The sequence below is a fragment of the Meleagris gallopavo genome, chromosome 4 (assembly GCF_905368555.1).
Source record: "Meleagris gallopavo chromosome 4, MGAL_WU_HG_1.1, whole genome shotgun sequence".
Taxonomy (NCBI): Eukaryota; Metazoa; Chordata; class Aves; order Galliformes; family Phasianidae; genus Meleagris; species Meleagris gallopavo.
The window spans coordinates 48,687,756-48,701,053 of record NC_139407.1 but is presented as its reverse complement, the minus strand read 5'-3'; the positions used below and the strand labels follow the sequence as shown (position 1 = coordinate 48,701,053).

Sequence of the window (13,298 nt, the reverse complement as noted above, 5' to 3'; positions counted from 1 at the left end):
CTACAGATATGGCCTGAGCATTTTTGCGAGCTGTTCAAATGGAAGAACATCATGATAAAATGATGAAGTGGCTGCCTCAAGTATTGTCTGGAGAAGTGCCATTGACAGGGTTAGAAAAAGTTCTTTCCGCACCTTACTGAATGTTAATACAGCAGTTTTCCCTTCAAAGCATCCCCATTACTGTGGTGAAAATATTTGGCTCAGTAAAGCTTAGCCTGATCCCAACTGAAGTCCATCTAAGGGCTGCTTAGAAATCCAAACAAGATGTGCACTTTTACTGGGGACCGTTATGAAAATACATCACTGCTATAGTGCCATGCTGTTTGATAATATCTTTGTAACAGACAGGAAGAACTGGAATGATGAGTGTTCTTACAGCTCTTAGAAAGAATGAAAAATCAGTAGTGGCTTCGCACCTGTAAAACATGGCTTCCTTCACTCAACAACCAAAAAATACATGGGTCTGAAAAATTTAAGTCCCTTTTAAAACCAAATATTAGATGTACAAGAGACAGCCTGTGTACCTCTCTAACTCAATTTGCTCCAAGTATGAAAGTTAAATGCCTTTCCAGCTTTTGCTCAATGTCAGCTGTTTCTCACTCTCATATACCAGGAGATGCATTGAAACCCTGCATAAGACCAGTAAAACTGCAAGTTAGGATCCCGCAGCATGAGAGGCTTATTTTGTCAGGCATTTAGAAAAATATTTCTGCTGAGAGTATGGGTTATTATTTCTACTTCTGTCTGCCAGTGTGTAGGCAAATACAGTTTCTTATTGACAGTTGTTGTTAAATATTGGAAGAGAAACACTGTGACCCAGCAGTGTGGGGGCAGGGCTGCCATTCATTTGGATAGGTATGTTTAATCATCAACTACATGCTGCACTCTGATCTGGGCAACATCTGACTTTTGGTGAGATCAAAAGTTATGAAAGTTACTATTGAGAGCAACAAATCACAGAAAGAAGTATTTTCTTTGGAAGAACACATCACAAGGAAGAAAAACTAAATCATGATCTTAGTATTCATCTCTCACTGACATCATTAGGAACTGTATACACATGCATTCAGCACAAAATAATTTTTGTAATTAAAATAATTAAAGTCACTTCATTTCACGGAAATGATATTTCATATTCAGCTGTAATTCATGGGTTAACACTTTGCATTATTTTAGCAAAATTGAAAAGCTGAGGTTTCAATGCAACGCAAGTTTTTCTGCTCAGCTGGAAGTGTGCAAGGCTAAGTTTACATGTCTGCAGTCACTGTCTTTTAAGGCTTGCATTTACCTGATCATTTCATTCACTGCAACAGAAAGAGGAAAAACAGTTTAATGTCACAAAAATATGCTTCTGCAAACTGGCTCTGAAAAGCTAAATAGTTCCCCTTAGAAAACTCTTACTTCTATAAAAGGCACAAAACCCTTGGTAGAATTCATACTTCTGCCTTCAGGAAGTAAGTGAATTAGATTCTAATGGTTTAAATTTCTCCTAGAGTAATGTGAAGGAGCTACTCCTGCCATGTGGGTTGTACAAGTGGACAGCTAGAGAAAAGCTTCTCCAGCACTCATGGACAGAAAAGTGCAGAGCTGCATCGCTGTAGAAGAAGTGAAGTTACTTCTAACCTACTTCTGTCCCAAGTCCAATACATTAGCAATTGCCTTCTACAGTTGCTGTATCAGATGAAAAAAACAATGACTATGAATATCTCCATGTGGTGATGCCCTTAAAGAGGTCCAGCCCTGGGCAGGACCTGGTTCCACCATCTCTGCCTGCTGAGCAGCTGAACCCAAAATCCATGGCATAGGAGCCACATGTTTCTTCATTGCTCCTTCCCAAGCTTGTCGCTGCCAGTCCTCATGGAGCTGCTGGATGCGGAAAGTGCACAGGCAGCCCTCTACAAGGGTACTGATCGGCACAGCTGTGAGCCAGGTAACCCTGGCAGGACCAGGCACATCTCCTTTTTGGAGATCTTCAAAAGTCATCTGGACACGGTCTTGGGCACACTGTTGTGTGTGTCCCTGCTTGAGAGGATTAGAGGTCCCTGCCAACCTCAGGCATACTCTTGCTCTGAGATTCCAGGCTCACTTAGGAAAGATAATTTCAGGGGAGAAATGGCCAAGTTTTTTATGGCCCTGTTAAGCAGCTCTAGTTTTAATTATACGAAGATTTGTTTTTGTCAGCTCTCGTTATTTGCCATCCAAACACTGGTCAACAGTACAGAGAAAGCATCATTTCCTGCATAAGTTTCTGCAGAGGTCGTTCACTTTTTAATATATCCCTTTACTCTGCCTATTTCTTCAAATATAAAACCTTCTTCCTACCCATGAAGAGTTACCACAGTTCCAGTCTGGGAAAGTGTCTCTGTAAGGTCTTTGTAGGATCTGTGATATTTTATTATGCATAAGTCTAGCATTAATGTATATGCCACAAGAATTCCCTTTAAGGTTGAAGACCAATTTCTTTCTAAACAGAATTTCTCGTAACAGCCAAGCTAAGCATTCATCTGTCCTCTCCACTTTGTATACCAGAAAAAAGGTTCCACAGACAACCCTGTCCCTCATGATACCTGCTTCTTTCATCGTATTTACAAAGGTTTAACTAACCAAGATCTGGTAAACTGCTCTGCTGGAAACACAGTCCATGAAATGAAATCTGCTTGCTCCATTTTAGCAAATAATAATATGTTATTATGTACGGCAGTGATCTAAGTTACTTGCAATTTATAGATTATCAGATTGTCTAAAACACAAATGAGACATGTGCCTCAAAACAAGTAGCAACAGAGAAGAACTGCTGAGGGCTCCCACTAGCACAGTCAGCTCTCTGATGAAAATTTGCTCAGATGTTTTGGAAAGAAACTACCAGTGTTATGTTAGACAGTGGTCCTGGAGATAGCCCCGGGATAGATGAGATGTTTGCAGTGGATTCTTCCGTAATCCGTCAGTGGGAAAGACAAGGGTATTTTCCACAAAAACAAAAGTATTTCCTACCTCTCTGACACATTTTAGCAGGACTGAGCTGTAAATGCATGGCTCAGCCATCCCATCGAATGCTGCTGCATTTCTCCCTGCTGTTGCAGGCACACCACGGCACATGTGCAGTGCTATAACCATGGCCGTGTCAGGGGGATGTTAGCAGTCTTCTTATAATTTTATTTACTGTTGATACCACAGTAATAATCCTTCAGGCCAAACTAAAATTGTCATAGGAGCAACAACTGTTTGAAGTTTAGTTTAGTCATAAAGCATGTACTGCACCACCTTTTTCTCTGTTGCCTTTAAATTGTTATGGCCCCCGTGCCCTGAAACCTGCCTATCTGATAACATTTCTCCTTGACTCCTTGATTTGGAGATGGAAAAGGATTGGAGCTGCTCTGAAAGCAGTCTGCCATTGTGCAAACAGGGCTCAAAGACTGAACAGATCTTTTCAGCTGTCCCATTCCTTCCATTTAAGCCACATAAGCTTTCCTGCAGTCACCAGCTAGGACCTTATCATTGTGTGAAAACAGATGAGATAACATTGTCATCACTTTTGTTTTAGATTTTCTTTTTTCTTTTTTTTTCATGCTTTTTAATCTCAGTCTCTGAGAGCTCTGAGGTAATAGTTGAACTCTTTATTTAGTTACTGCAAAGGAAACTTCTACATCTTTCCAATTTACTAATACTGGGATCACTGGTCCTGGGAGGAGAAAGCAAGAATCACACATATGTAGCTCACATACTTCAGTGATAATCAATGCTTTACCTCTAAGAATTCACCAACAAATTGAAGCTCTGTGCAGCCTTTACCAACATCTTTCTTGAGTTATATTTCATTTCTTTACAGCAGATGTTTGTAGGACTCTGATTGCTTTGTTCTCCAGTAATTTTTCCCAGTAATTTTTCCCTGAACTTTTCTCAAGGAGATGTAGTGCAGCTAAGAATCGAAGTCATGCTTTGCTTAGACTACTTTTAATAAAGTAAATGTGTTACCGCACTTTGGTGCAGCATAACACCACCAAGAATTTACTAAGCATAAACTGTGTGTAATGTGCAAGCCCAGTCAGCAAACAGATCAAGAAAATCTGCCAGATCAGGGAGCGAGCAGCAAGCACAGCCACGACCTGACGCTGACACTCTTCATACGAAGAAACTGAAAGCAAACATATGAAAAAAACCTCTTTCCTTCACTTTGTTTTGCACACAAAACACACTACAGCTCCATTGTGAATACTGAATACACATCAGTCACCTTACACCTAGCACGCTGTGAAAAATCCCCTTCGGGTTTACTTGATAGCCACCTGGGATGTGAAAGGTGATTTCTGGGAGTCATCATAGGTACTTATATAAGAACAAACTGGGAAATTACACATGGGAACAGATCCTGCATGGATGAATCAGCTTGCTCAGTGTGGTAAAAATGTTCAATCACTGAATAAACTTAAAGCAATTATTTGAAGCCATTCAGCTTCATCTCTTTTGGTAGCATATGCATAATATTTTACTGGGAACTTAAATCCTGAAATTTTTTTTGTTCCTGCTTTCTTAGAACACAGTGATTACAAGGAAAAAGTCTTGGAAAAATCAGTCACTTAGTCTATATTTGCAAAGCTCCTTCAACTATCAGCAAGCATTTTTCAATGTGAGTCACCAACCACATTCTTGCTGTAATAATTTAGTTACACGTTTTCTTCAGTAACTTCGATTCATTTTCTTGCTTGCTGGTGAGAAGACGAGCAGAAGCCAGCTGTTATGAACTTAATTAGAAAACCATGAATGAAGCACTCAAATGCAATGGCACAAGATTTTGTTTTAAATGAAGGCACAACAAAATCTAAACAACTAGCTATTAACCAACCCAAGCATTAGATGACATGACACAGCCAAATGTATCCGGCAAAAGAAAGCAACATATAACACTGCTCTTCCCCACCCAAGCACTTTTCCCACCCAGATTTCTACCAGGGGAATATTTGGAAATCTTGTAACTGACCTCTGTCTCCTTTTTGCTCCTGAAAAACCAAGAGAAGGTCGGTCAGCAGAGCGCAGTACCTGTGGAGAAGTCGGAGTGCTCCCGTGTGTGCTGGTGGCTGCTAGGCTGCCCTCTCGTCCTCGGGCAGCCCCGTACCTCCGCAGCCACGGCTTGGTGCACAGGTCAATGTTTTACCAGACAGCCTCTGTCCCACCCACCCTGCAAACACGAAATGGGAACGTGGCACTGGGAAGGTGGCCCTGCTCCTACTGCCCTGTGCTCCCCCAGGAAAGCAAAGCACAGAGAGGGAAATCTGTTGAGTGGGGATAAGTGTGCCACAGAAAAAGAAAGAAAAAAAAAAGGCCTAAATAAATGCAGCTATTAATAGATAATTAATGGCAGGTAAGTCATGATAACCTTTCTCTGTATTGTTCTAACACTGCTTGCAAGCCTAGGCGTGCCAGGCTGAAAGCTGAGACGGAACAGGTAATTTATGGGAGTACATAAATTTCCAAATAAATCTTCAGCGTTAAGAGAACAGGCATTCAAATTACAGCTAAAAGTTCAAAAACAAAATGGCAGCAAGGAGACTTTTTGCTGTACCTTGAAACCACAGTACGAAATAGCACAGAGGGAGGCTGAACAGAAAAACAAGCAAAAGAAATACTCAGTGGTTTACCTTCAGGCAGAGTCACTGCTCCTGTGCTTCAGCTGCTCGGGAGTGCCCAAAGTTAAAAGTCTACCAGCAATAACAGAGCTTTTACCTTCCCAGCAGGTTAACAATTACAAGCAGAGGACAGCAGAAATGGGCTGGCACCAGTGTGTGGAGCTGACAAGGTGCCACTGCCACTCCCTGTGAGGAGAGGGCAATTGCAGGACCTGGGAGGGCTTGGAGACCTGCCCTTGGTGGTGCTCCCAACATCAAATCATAGAATCTTTTGAGTTGGAAGACACCCTTGAAGGTCATCTAGTCCAAATCCCCTGCAATGAACGGGGACACCTACAGCTAGGTGCTCAGAGTCTCATCCAGCATGACTTTGAATGTCTCCAAGGTCAGAGCATCCACCACATCTCAGGGCAACCCGTTCCAGTGCCTCACAACCCTTTTCATAAAAAGCTTCTTCCTTATATCCAATTGAGATCTCCCTTGTTTTATATTGAAACCAGTTCCCCTTGTCCTATCACAACAGACTCTTCTAAAGTGTCTGTCCCCTTCTTTCTTATAACCCCCCTTCAGATATTGAAAGTCTGCTACCAGGTCACCCCTGAGCCTTCTCTTCTCCAGGCTTAACAGCCCCAGCTCCCTCAGCCAGTCCTTATAGGAGAGGTATTCCATTCCTTGGATCATTTTTGTGATCCTCTGGATGTGCTCCAACAGGTCCATGTCTCTCCTGTACTGAAGACCCCACATGTGGACGCAGTATTCCAGATGAGGCCTCACCAGCGCAGAGTAGAGGGACAGAATAATCTCTCTCGCCCTGCTGGCAGTGCTTCTTTTGATGCAGCCTGGGATACAGTTGGCTTTCTGGGCATGGGCCTGAGGTTGCCTGGCCACACTCAGTGACACTGGGCTGAAGGCTGCCAGCCAAATCTCATGAGGTTGGAGAGGCTGTCTCTGCTCACTGGCATACTGCACTGAATGACTGAATACCCCTGGTGGCAGGGGCACAGATAGACCCAGCTCACCACATGTGTGACACCACAAGCACCAGCACCCAGACTCAAGCAGTACTGTGAGAAGTATGAATGTTTCCCAGGACATGCTCCTGGAAGAGCAGTGGACTGAAGGGAGTGAATGTATGACCCAGGGGGCTTCCCACATCCACCTCTGCAGTTCTCAGATGTTCAGAAGGAGAGCTGCCAGGCATTCATTAGTCCTACCCGCTGTAGTGATGCAGTGCCAGGCTCCCGGACCTGGTGGGGAACATCATCTCTGAGACAGTTTCCCCAGGTGAGCCCATGGCTGCCAAGGCTTAACTATGCCGTGGTGGCGAAGCGAGCTTTGTGGCTGCAGCCTAAGCTCAATGCTCCTGTGCATCCAGGCCTTCTTGGGCTCTCCATTGCACCACCAATCACTGCAGGTGTTTTCAGGCATGGCAGCCCTCCTGCTGCTCTGCCCGCACACACTTCCCCTCCCCTTCTTCTGGGAAAGGAGGAGCAGATGGGGAATCTCTCATACATTTGGGATGTAAGGCCACCATTGCTGCTGCCTGTAACTCGCTGATAGGACAGACCTTTGGCATGAGTATGGAAGCCATACGGACTTTTGCACAGCTAGACATGCTCCTGTAGGACAAACTTCAAGACCTGACCGTGTCTTTTGCATATGCCTAATTCATCAGTTTGAATTCCCTCTAGACCAAATAAATAAATAAATAAATAAATAAAATTCACAATTGCTTTAAAGCATTTGCTCCTGACTGTGAGGAAGAGCACTGTGACTAGCACACAGATGAGTGGGAGACCCATCATCTTTTGCCACCTTCTCCCCAGGTTTGCAACATGATGCTTGCCACATCATGTTAACCTCTTGGTGCCTCATTGATCCCGCTTGTGCAAGTGGAAATAACAACAGCAGCTCCACAGAGCTGTGGCTATCAGCTGTAGGATCACCATGCAGAACAAGGGGCCTTATTCGAAAGAGCTTATCTCTGTTGTCAGCCTTGCCTGACCAGCTTTGGGGAGCATTGCAGCGCTGTCTCTCTGCTGAATGTCTCCAACTCAAGATCTCACAGACCTTACTAGCCACACCTGGAGGAATGGAGCTACCTTTCTGCCAAAATGTCTCTTTTCAGCTTCTTTGACATTTCTGCACTGTAGAAGCATTTCAACAAAAGACATTAAAGTAGCACAGCCCACTCATCTGCATTAGATCTAGATTTTATCACTGTTGTGTTTGGTGTAGCAATACTGCTGCATGGGCTCTGGCAAGGCTGGATGCTGAGGCAGCAGCAATAGGATTTGGAAGTGGCATAGAGGCACGCTGGTACTCATGTTATGGGATCAGCTCAGATTTTCTTTGGTTGGTAGGGTATACAAGGCCTCTATTTGCTGCCTGCTATGGGAAGGCTGCACAGCTACTCACTTCTCCAAGGTGCTAATACATCTGCATTGCTTGCAAGCTCTGTACAGGCCTAGAAGCTACTCAGGTTGTGTGCAGTATTGAACCAAAGGAAATTTAGTAATAAGTCACAGCTCCCAGGTGTAGCTACCACAGAAAAATGATGGCTTTGCCATAGTACAGCTGAAGCTGTATCAAACCACACTGAACAAATATGATAGTGATAATCTGATGTGTCCTCCCACCTTACCTGCCTCAATAGACAAGCTATAATACAATAGAAACCAAAGTTTTTTTAATTGCTGACAAGCAATAAGAAAAAAGAGATTTTTTTTCCGTAAGTACATTTATATAGTTACTGCTTTCTGAAAACCCATTCTTTCATTCATGTAAGCTCCTATAACCTTTTGTCTGGTTTTCAGAGACTAACCTCTGAATAAAAGTCATCCCAAACCCATGCGTTTTAAAATTCCTTGGAATGAAATAATAGCAATGTTTTTACAGAGTGTTACATCTGAAGGCAAGACATGAATACGAAGACGGAGAAGTGCCATTGCGAGGTACTTCTCTAAAGTGTTAATATCTCTAGCTCTCAGACTGGAAGAGGCTGAGATAAAATAATGTCCCAAAAGCCATGCAGCCAGCACAAGACCCACAGGTATCACTGCCCATGCTTCTCAAACAAATGCAGGCAGCTTCTGTCCAACCCAAGCCTAACAAGCATTCTCCTTATTTTCTTCTTTCAAAGTTTTTCACAGTAGCAGATTAGGTGCTCCCAGAGAGGTGGATGCTTCTCAGGAGGCCAAGCCTGACTCTGTCATCTGGTCCGAAGTTCCCCTCACTTTCACCAATAACTGAGGGCAAGTTTGTGATTAACGCACTACTGCCAGAGGGAACTGTGACCCACAGAAACTTGGCATTTTGTTCTCCCGTCAGTGTGCAACCTTTATCACAGAGCATAGGGTTCAAGGGCAGCATAACACTTGAGTATTTACTTACTGCAAATGGAGGAGGTGCTGGGTTGCAAAGCATACAGACTGTAAAGTCGAATGTTAATTTAGTATGGCTTGGGAGCAACCAATGTAAAAGATATGGATACTAAAAGTGAAAAAAACACCTAAAATACATAGGCTTTTGGGACCAAGCATTTTCAAGAAAACAGCAGCTTAATAGTGAAGTGTTAGTAGCCCTAAATACAAAGGGATCAACAACAAAACTAAAGCATGAGGATCAGATAACAGAAGAGAAATTTCTGTTCTGCAGTACTCAGTGAATATGAAGCACAATTTAATTTTATTCTAGTTCCCTTGTATTTCATCCTGCATGGTAACACTCACTTCGGAGGCAGCACAGGCAGATCCAGGGGGGCTGCTGCAGAGACACTGAACACTTTATATTCCCATTAACAGCCTCCTGTACCTGAGCACATGATGCAAAGAGGAATATTTTCAGACCTATCCCTAAGCTGTTTCAAAACCAGCTCCTAAGAGATGCTGGAGCTGTGCTGATGGCCCTCAACTGGAGCTGCATTCCCCATTCTGGGCCAGCCGGACTGCTGGTGCCTGCTGCGAAAGAAATAGGTGGGAGGGGAAAGTCACCCCTGCAAGTCTTGGAGGATCTCTACATTACTGGAAACAGCAGAGAAATGAGGTGTCCATTGGGAGAGTTTTTCAGCAGTGGCCTGAAGGTGGCATGCATGAAGACACCTCTCCCTCCAGCTGGGCCTCTGGCTGGGTGTCTGAGCTCTCAGAAATCCTACAGGGCCTTGCTCTGCCTTCCCTTTCATCCATCATTTAGTGTTTAGGGCTGAGCTTTCTGAGCAAAACATACTGTAGATCTTCATCTACTACAGAATGAGTCCCCAGCTCTGGACAGAGAAAGTGCTCCCCAAGTGACAAGAGGAAAGAGGTAACAAGGGAATTATTTACAAAATGCCTCTGCTGGCTGATCCCAGAGCTGTTTTGCTTGTTTAACTGGGCAGTTTCAGTCACTGCTGTTCTCTTGGAGGGAATAGACCTTACAAAATACTCAAGATACGTAGGAAAACTTGCTCATGTTTCACAGGGAAACTAAAAATTGGTGGGAAAAAATATTTGCAAACACTTTCATTAGAGCTGATTTGTTAGATACTTGGCTAGCAAGGAATGGACAATGCATGTAGAAAATTATATAATGCCAGGTTAGAAAATTTCTGAAAAGAAGCTGCATTCAGAAATGCAAAAATGGCATTTCAAAACCTTATCATCCAAAGCTTTCTTGAGAGTTGTCTGTTTTGACTTTATCTCCGTTTTGTACGAACACACTATGCTTGTGGTTTAGCAACTTTTTACTGCAGACAAATATTTCAAAAAACTCCCTTCTTTGTAGCTGTTTGACCGCTTTTACATGTATTGCTGCATTGCATGGTGCCACCCATAGTCACGTGTAGGAAAGGACTGTTAGAAAAGCGATAGCTTAAAATCACAGGTATGCATTCAGCATGGGTTTGATGTTAGTACAAAGCTCCCCCACTTAAGCTGCTTCTGCGTTTTTGCTCTGATAGTTACTGAATAAGGAGAACCTCGGATTCAGGCTTTGGCAGTGCTGGTTTAGTTGGCTTTCTCACCAGGCAGTCAGGAATCTATGCATTTTGGGTGCTTGGGAGATATTCCTGGTGCACTCCTCAACACGCCCACGCACTCACTGCTAGAGATGTAGCTGCCTGGCTACTGCTGCTTAGAAAGTGGAAAAGTTTGTAAAATTAAACAATTGTAATACAAATATAATGCTTTTATTATTTTTAGTATTTTAAAGGATACTAATATGAAAACAGATTTCTTCTGCTTATGTTTCAGTTAGGGATTTAATTAATTTCTTTGTTAAATATGTTTATTATGCATACAAATCAGATTAATACAAGTCACAGCTTGGTACAGGACTTTTTTTTCTGTATAGTTCTTTTAAGATAAAAAATAAATTGTTTATTTTATACAGGAGAGTATTTGTATTAAAATATATTTGCTGCTTGCCTGTGTGCCTGTCTATCTATCTATCTATCCCTCTGTCTTTCTAGTGACATATTACATTAGGTTTTAAAATGCTCTAGCAGATTGGACTAGGTATGTGTAGCAGTAAAAACAAAGATTTTCTAATTAATGTGTTGCTAACAATGCTTTAATTCTACTTTCCTGGGCTTTAACATTGGAACTGAAACAACCCTGTGTCCATTCTATCAGTAAGCAGTCTTTTTAGCACTGTTCTTAGCACCCAATGTTAAATTTAGGCAAATATTTGCCATCTAATTCCATGCCTAACATTTGATTACATGTGACATCTTTATAGAACTCCACAAGTGCAGCTAGCTGATTTGAATGAACCCCAGGAGACAAGTAACATCTTTATTTAAAAATAGTGCTGAGGAAGATAGCGCTTATGGAGATTTTATAACTGAATGGAAAAGCTAGGACTGAATCAACCTTTCCAGCAGATACAGCCAAGCACGTGAGAAAGAGAGAGAGAGAGAGAGGCTGTTTAGTAATCATATTCCAACAGCAGAAACCACTGAGAAGGAGGCATGTTGGTCCCTGGTGACCCACAAAAGCAGGGCTCCTCTTCAGTCACACCCTCCAGCTTCACTGCCAGAAACAGATAAAAAGCTGTTACAGCTATAGACACCTATGACCAGGATTAGCATGAAAAAATGTACTGGCAGCTTGAAGTAGATATAGTAAAAAGAAATGCTGCTTGTTTGCAATGAGTGACTCCCTGTTAAAAGGCACTGAGGCTCCCCTCTACCTCATCTCTGAAAGGTCATAGAGAGCAGGAGGGATGCCTGAGACTGGAGAAAAGCCAGTGGCACTCCATTCTTCAAAAAGGGCAAGAAGGAACAGCTCGGAAACTACAGGACAGTCAACCTTGCCTCTGTTGCAGGTAAGGTGATGGAACAACTTTTCTGGATGCTGTCTCCAAGCAAGTGGAAGAAAAGGTTATCAGGAGTAGTCAACACGGATTCATCAAGGGGAACTCATGCTTGGTATGCTGGTAACTTTCTGTGATGTCATGACCATCCAGGTAGATGAGGGAAGAGAAGCTGATATTGTGTACCTTGACTTCAGCATGGCTTTTGACACTGCCTCTGACAATATCATCATTGGTAAACTTAGGAAGAGTGGGAAAAATGAGTGGACAATGAGGAGGATGGAGAACTGGCTGACCAGCAGTGTTCAGGGTGTTATGATTAGCAGCACAGTCTACTTGGAGGCCTGTATTAGGATGTTCCCCAGGGTCTGGTCTTGTTCAACATCTTCATCAATGACCTGGGTGAAGGGATATAGAACACACTCTCAGTGAGTTTGCTGATAATATGAGGCTGAGAGGAGTGGCTGACCCACTAGAAGGCTGTGCTGCCATTCAGTGAGACCTGGACAGGCTGGAGAGTTGGGCACAAAGAACTTTGTGAGGTTCAGCAAGAGCAGTAAAGTCCTACACATGTGGAGGAATAAATGTATGCATCAGTACAGGTTATGGGCTGACTTGCTGGAAATGATCTCTTCAAAGGGCCTGAGTGTCCTTGTGGACAATCAGATGACCATGAGCCAGCAATTTGCTCTTTGGTAGGGACACTGATCTCCAAAGGTGCCTTCCATCCCCTACAATTTTGTGATTCTGTGACATATCTTTTGTTCTTACCTGTTTTACTGACAGTTTCAGCAGACATATTGATACAGATCTCTGCAAGACCAGTTCTTCCCGAAGGCTATACTTAAATATTTGGAAGCTATTATTTAGCTCTTAATTATCTCCGTGCCTCAAAATATCCCTCAGCTTCAGCAGACAGCCTCTTCCAGCACATGCACCTCATCGCCAATTAAAAGAACAGGAAGATGACATTTGCCTAGAGCAAGTGGTGTGGCTAGGATGGAGCTTGATGGGCAAACACAAAAAGATGAAGAAAGTTGAGGAAGTTCAGGATGTAATCAGGACTTGATAATCGTCTGGAGAGAAATTAAGAGATATACAGGAGTGCTTCAAGAGGACCAGGAGATGTAAACGGGGTGGTGGTAGTTGGAATTGTACGGTGGTAGTTGAAAGGAAAGGTAGAAAACAGCTGGGAAAGCACCTTGTTGTATAGAGTAGATCAAAGCAAATCCATGAATTCTGAAGGGAAAGTAATGGTGGGACAAGCAGGTTCTGGGTCAAACTGATGGGATACGGACCATCCAAGAGGCACTGATGAAAAAGTCAAAGTGGAGATAGCTCAAGTGTTTCAAGATTCCTAGGGGTAACTGAAGGGCTGGAGCCATG

General features: G+C 43.0%; 1 protein-coding gene across 8 annotated transcripts in view; it reads right to left on the bottom strand.

The window, feature by feature from the left end:
- The window catches only part of RBM47 (RNA binding motif protein 47), a 74,935-nt gene that overhangs the window by 38,065 nt on the left and 23,572 nt on the right, over window positions 1-13,298 (bottom strand). For 2 of the 8 annotated variants that reach the window (XM_085223271.1, XM_085223272.1), the window contains exon 1: window positions 4,976-5,376. The exons of 3 other annotated variants lie outside the window; for them this stretch is intronic. The gene's annotated coding sequence lies outside the window, so the exon portion shown is untranslated. Of the gene's footprint in view, window positions 1-4,975; window positions 5,377-5,633; window positions 5,780-13,298 lie in introns of those variants that run through there. 3 more of the 8 variants (XM_085223274.1, XM_085223276.1, XM_085223269.1) reach the window with 3 other exon arrangements.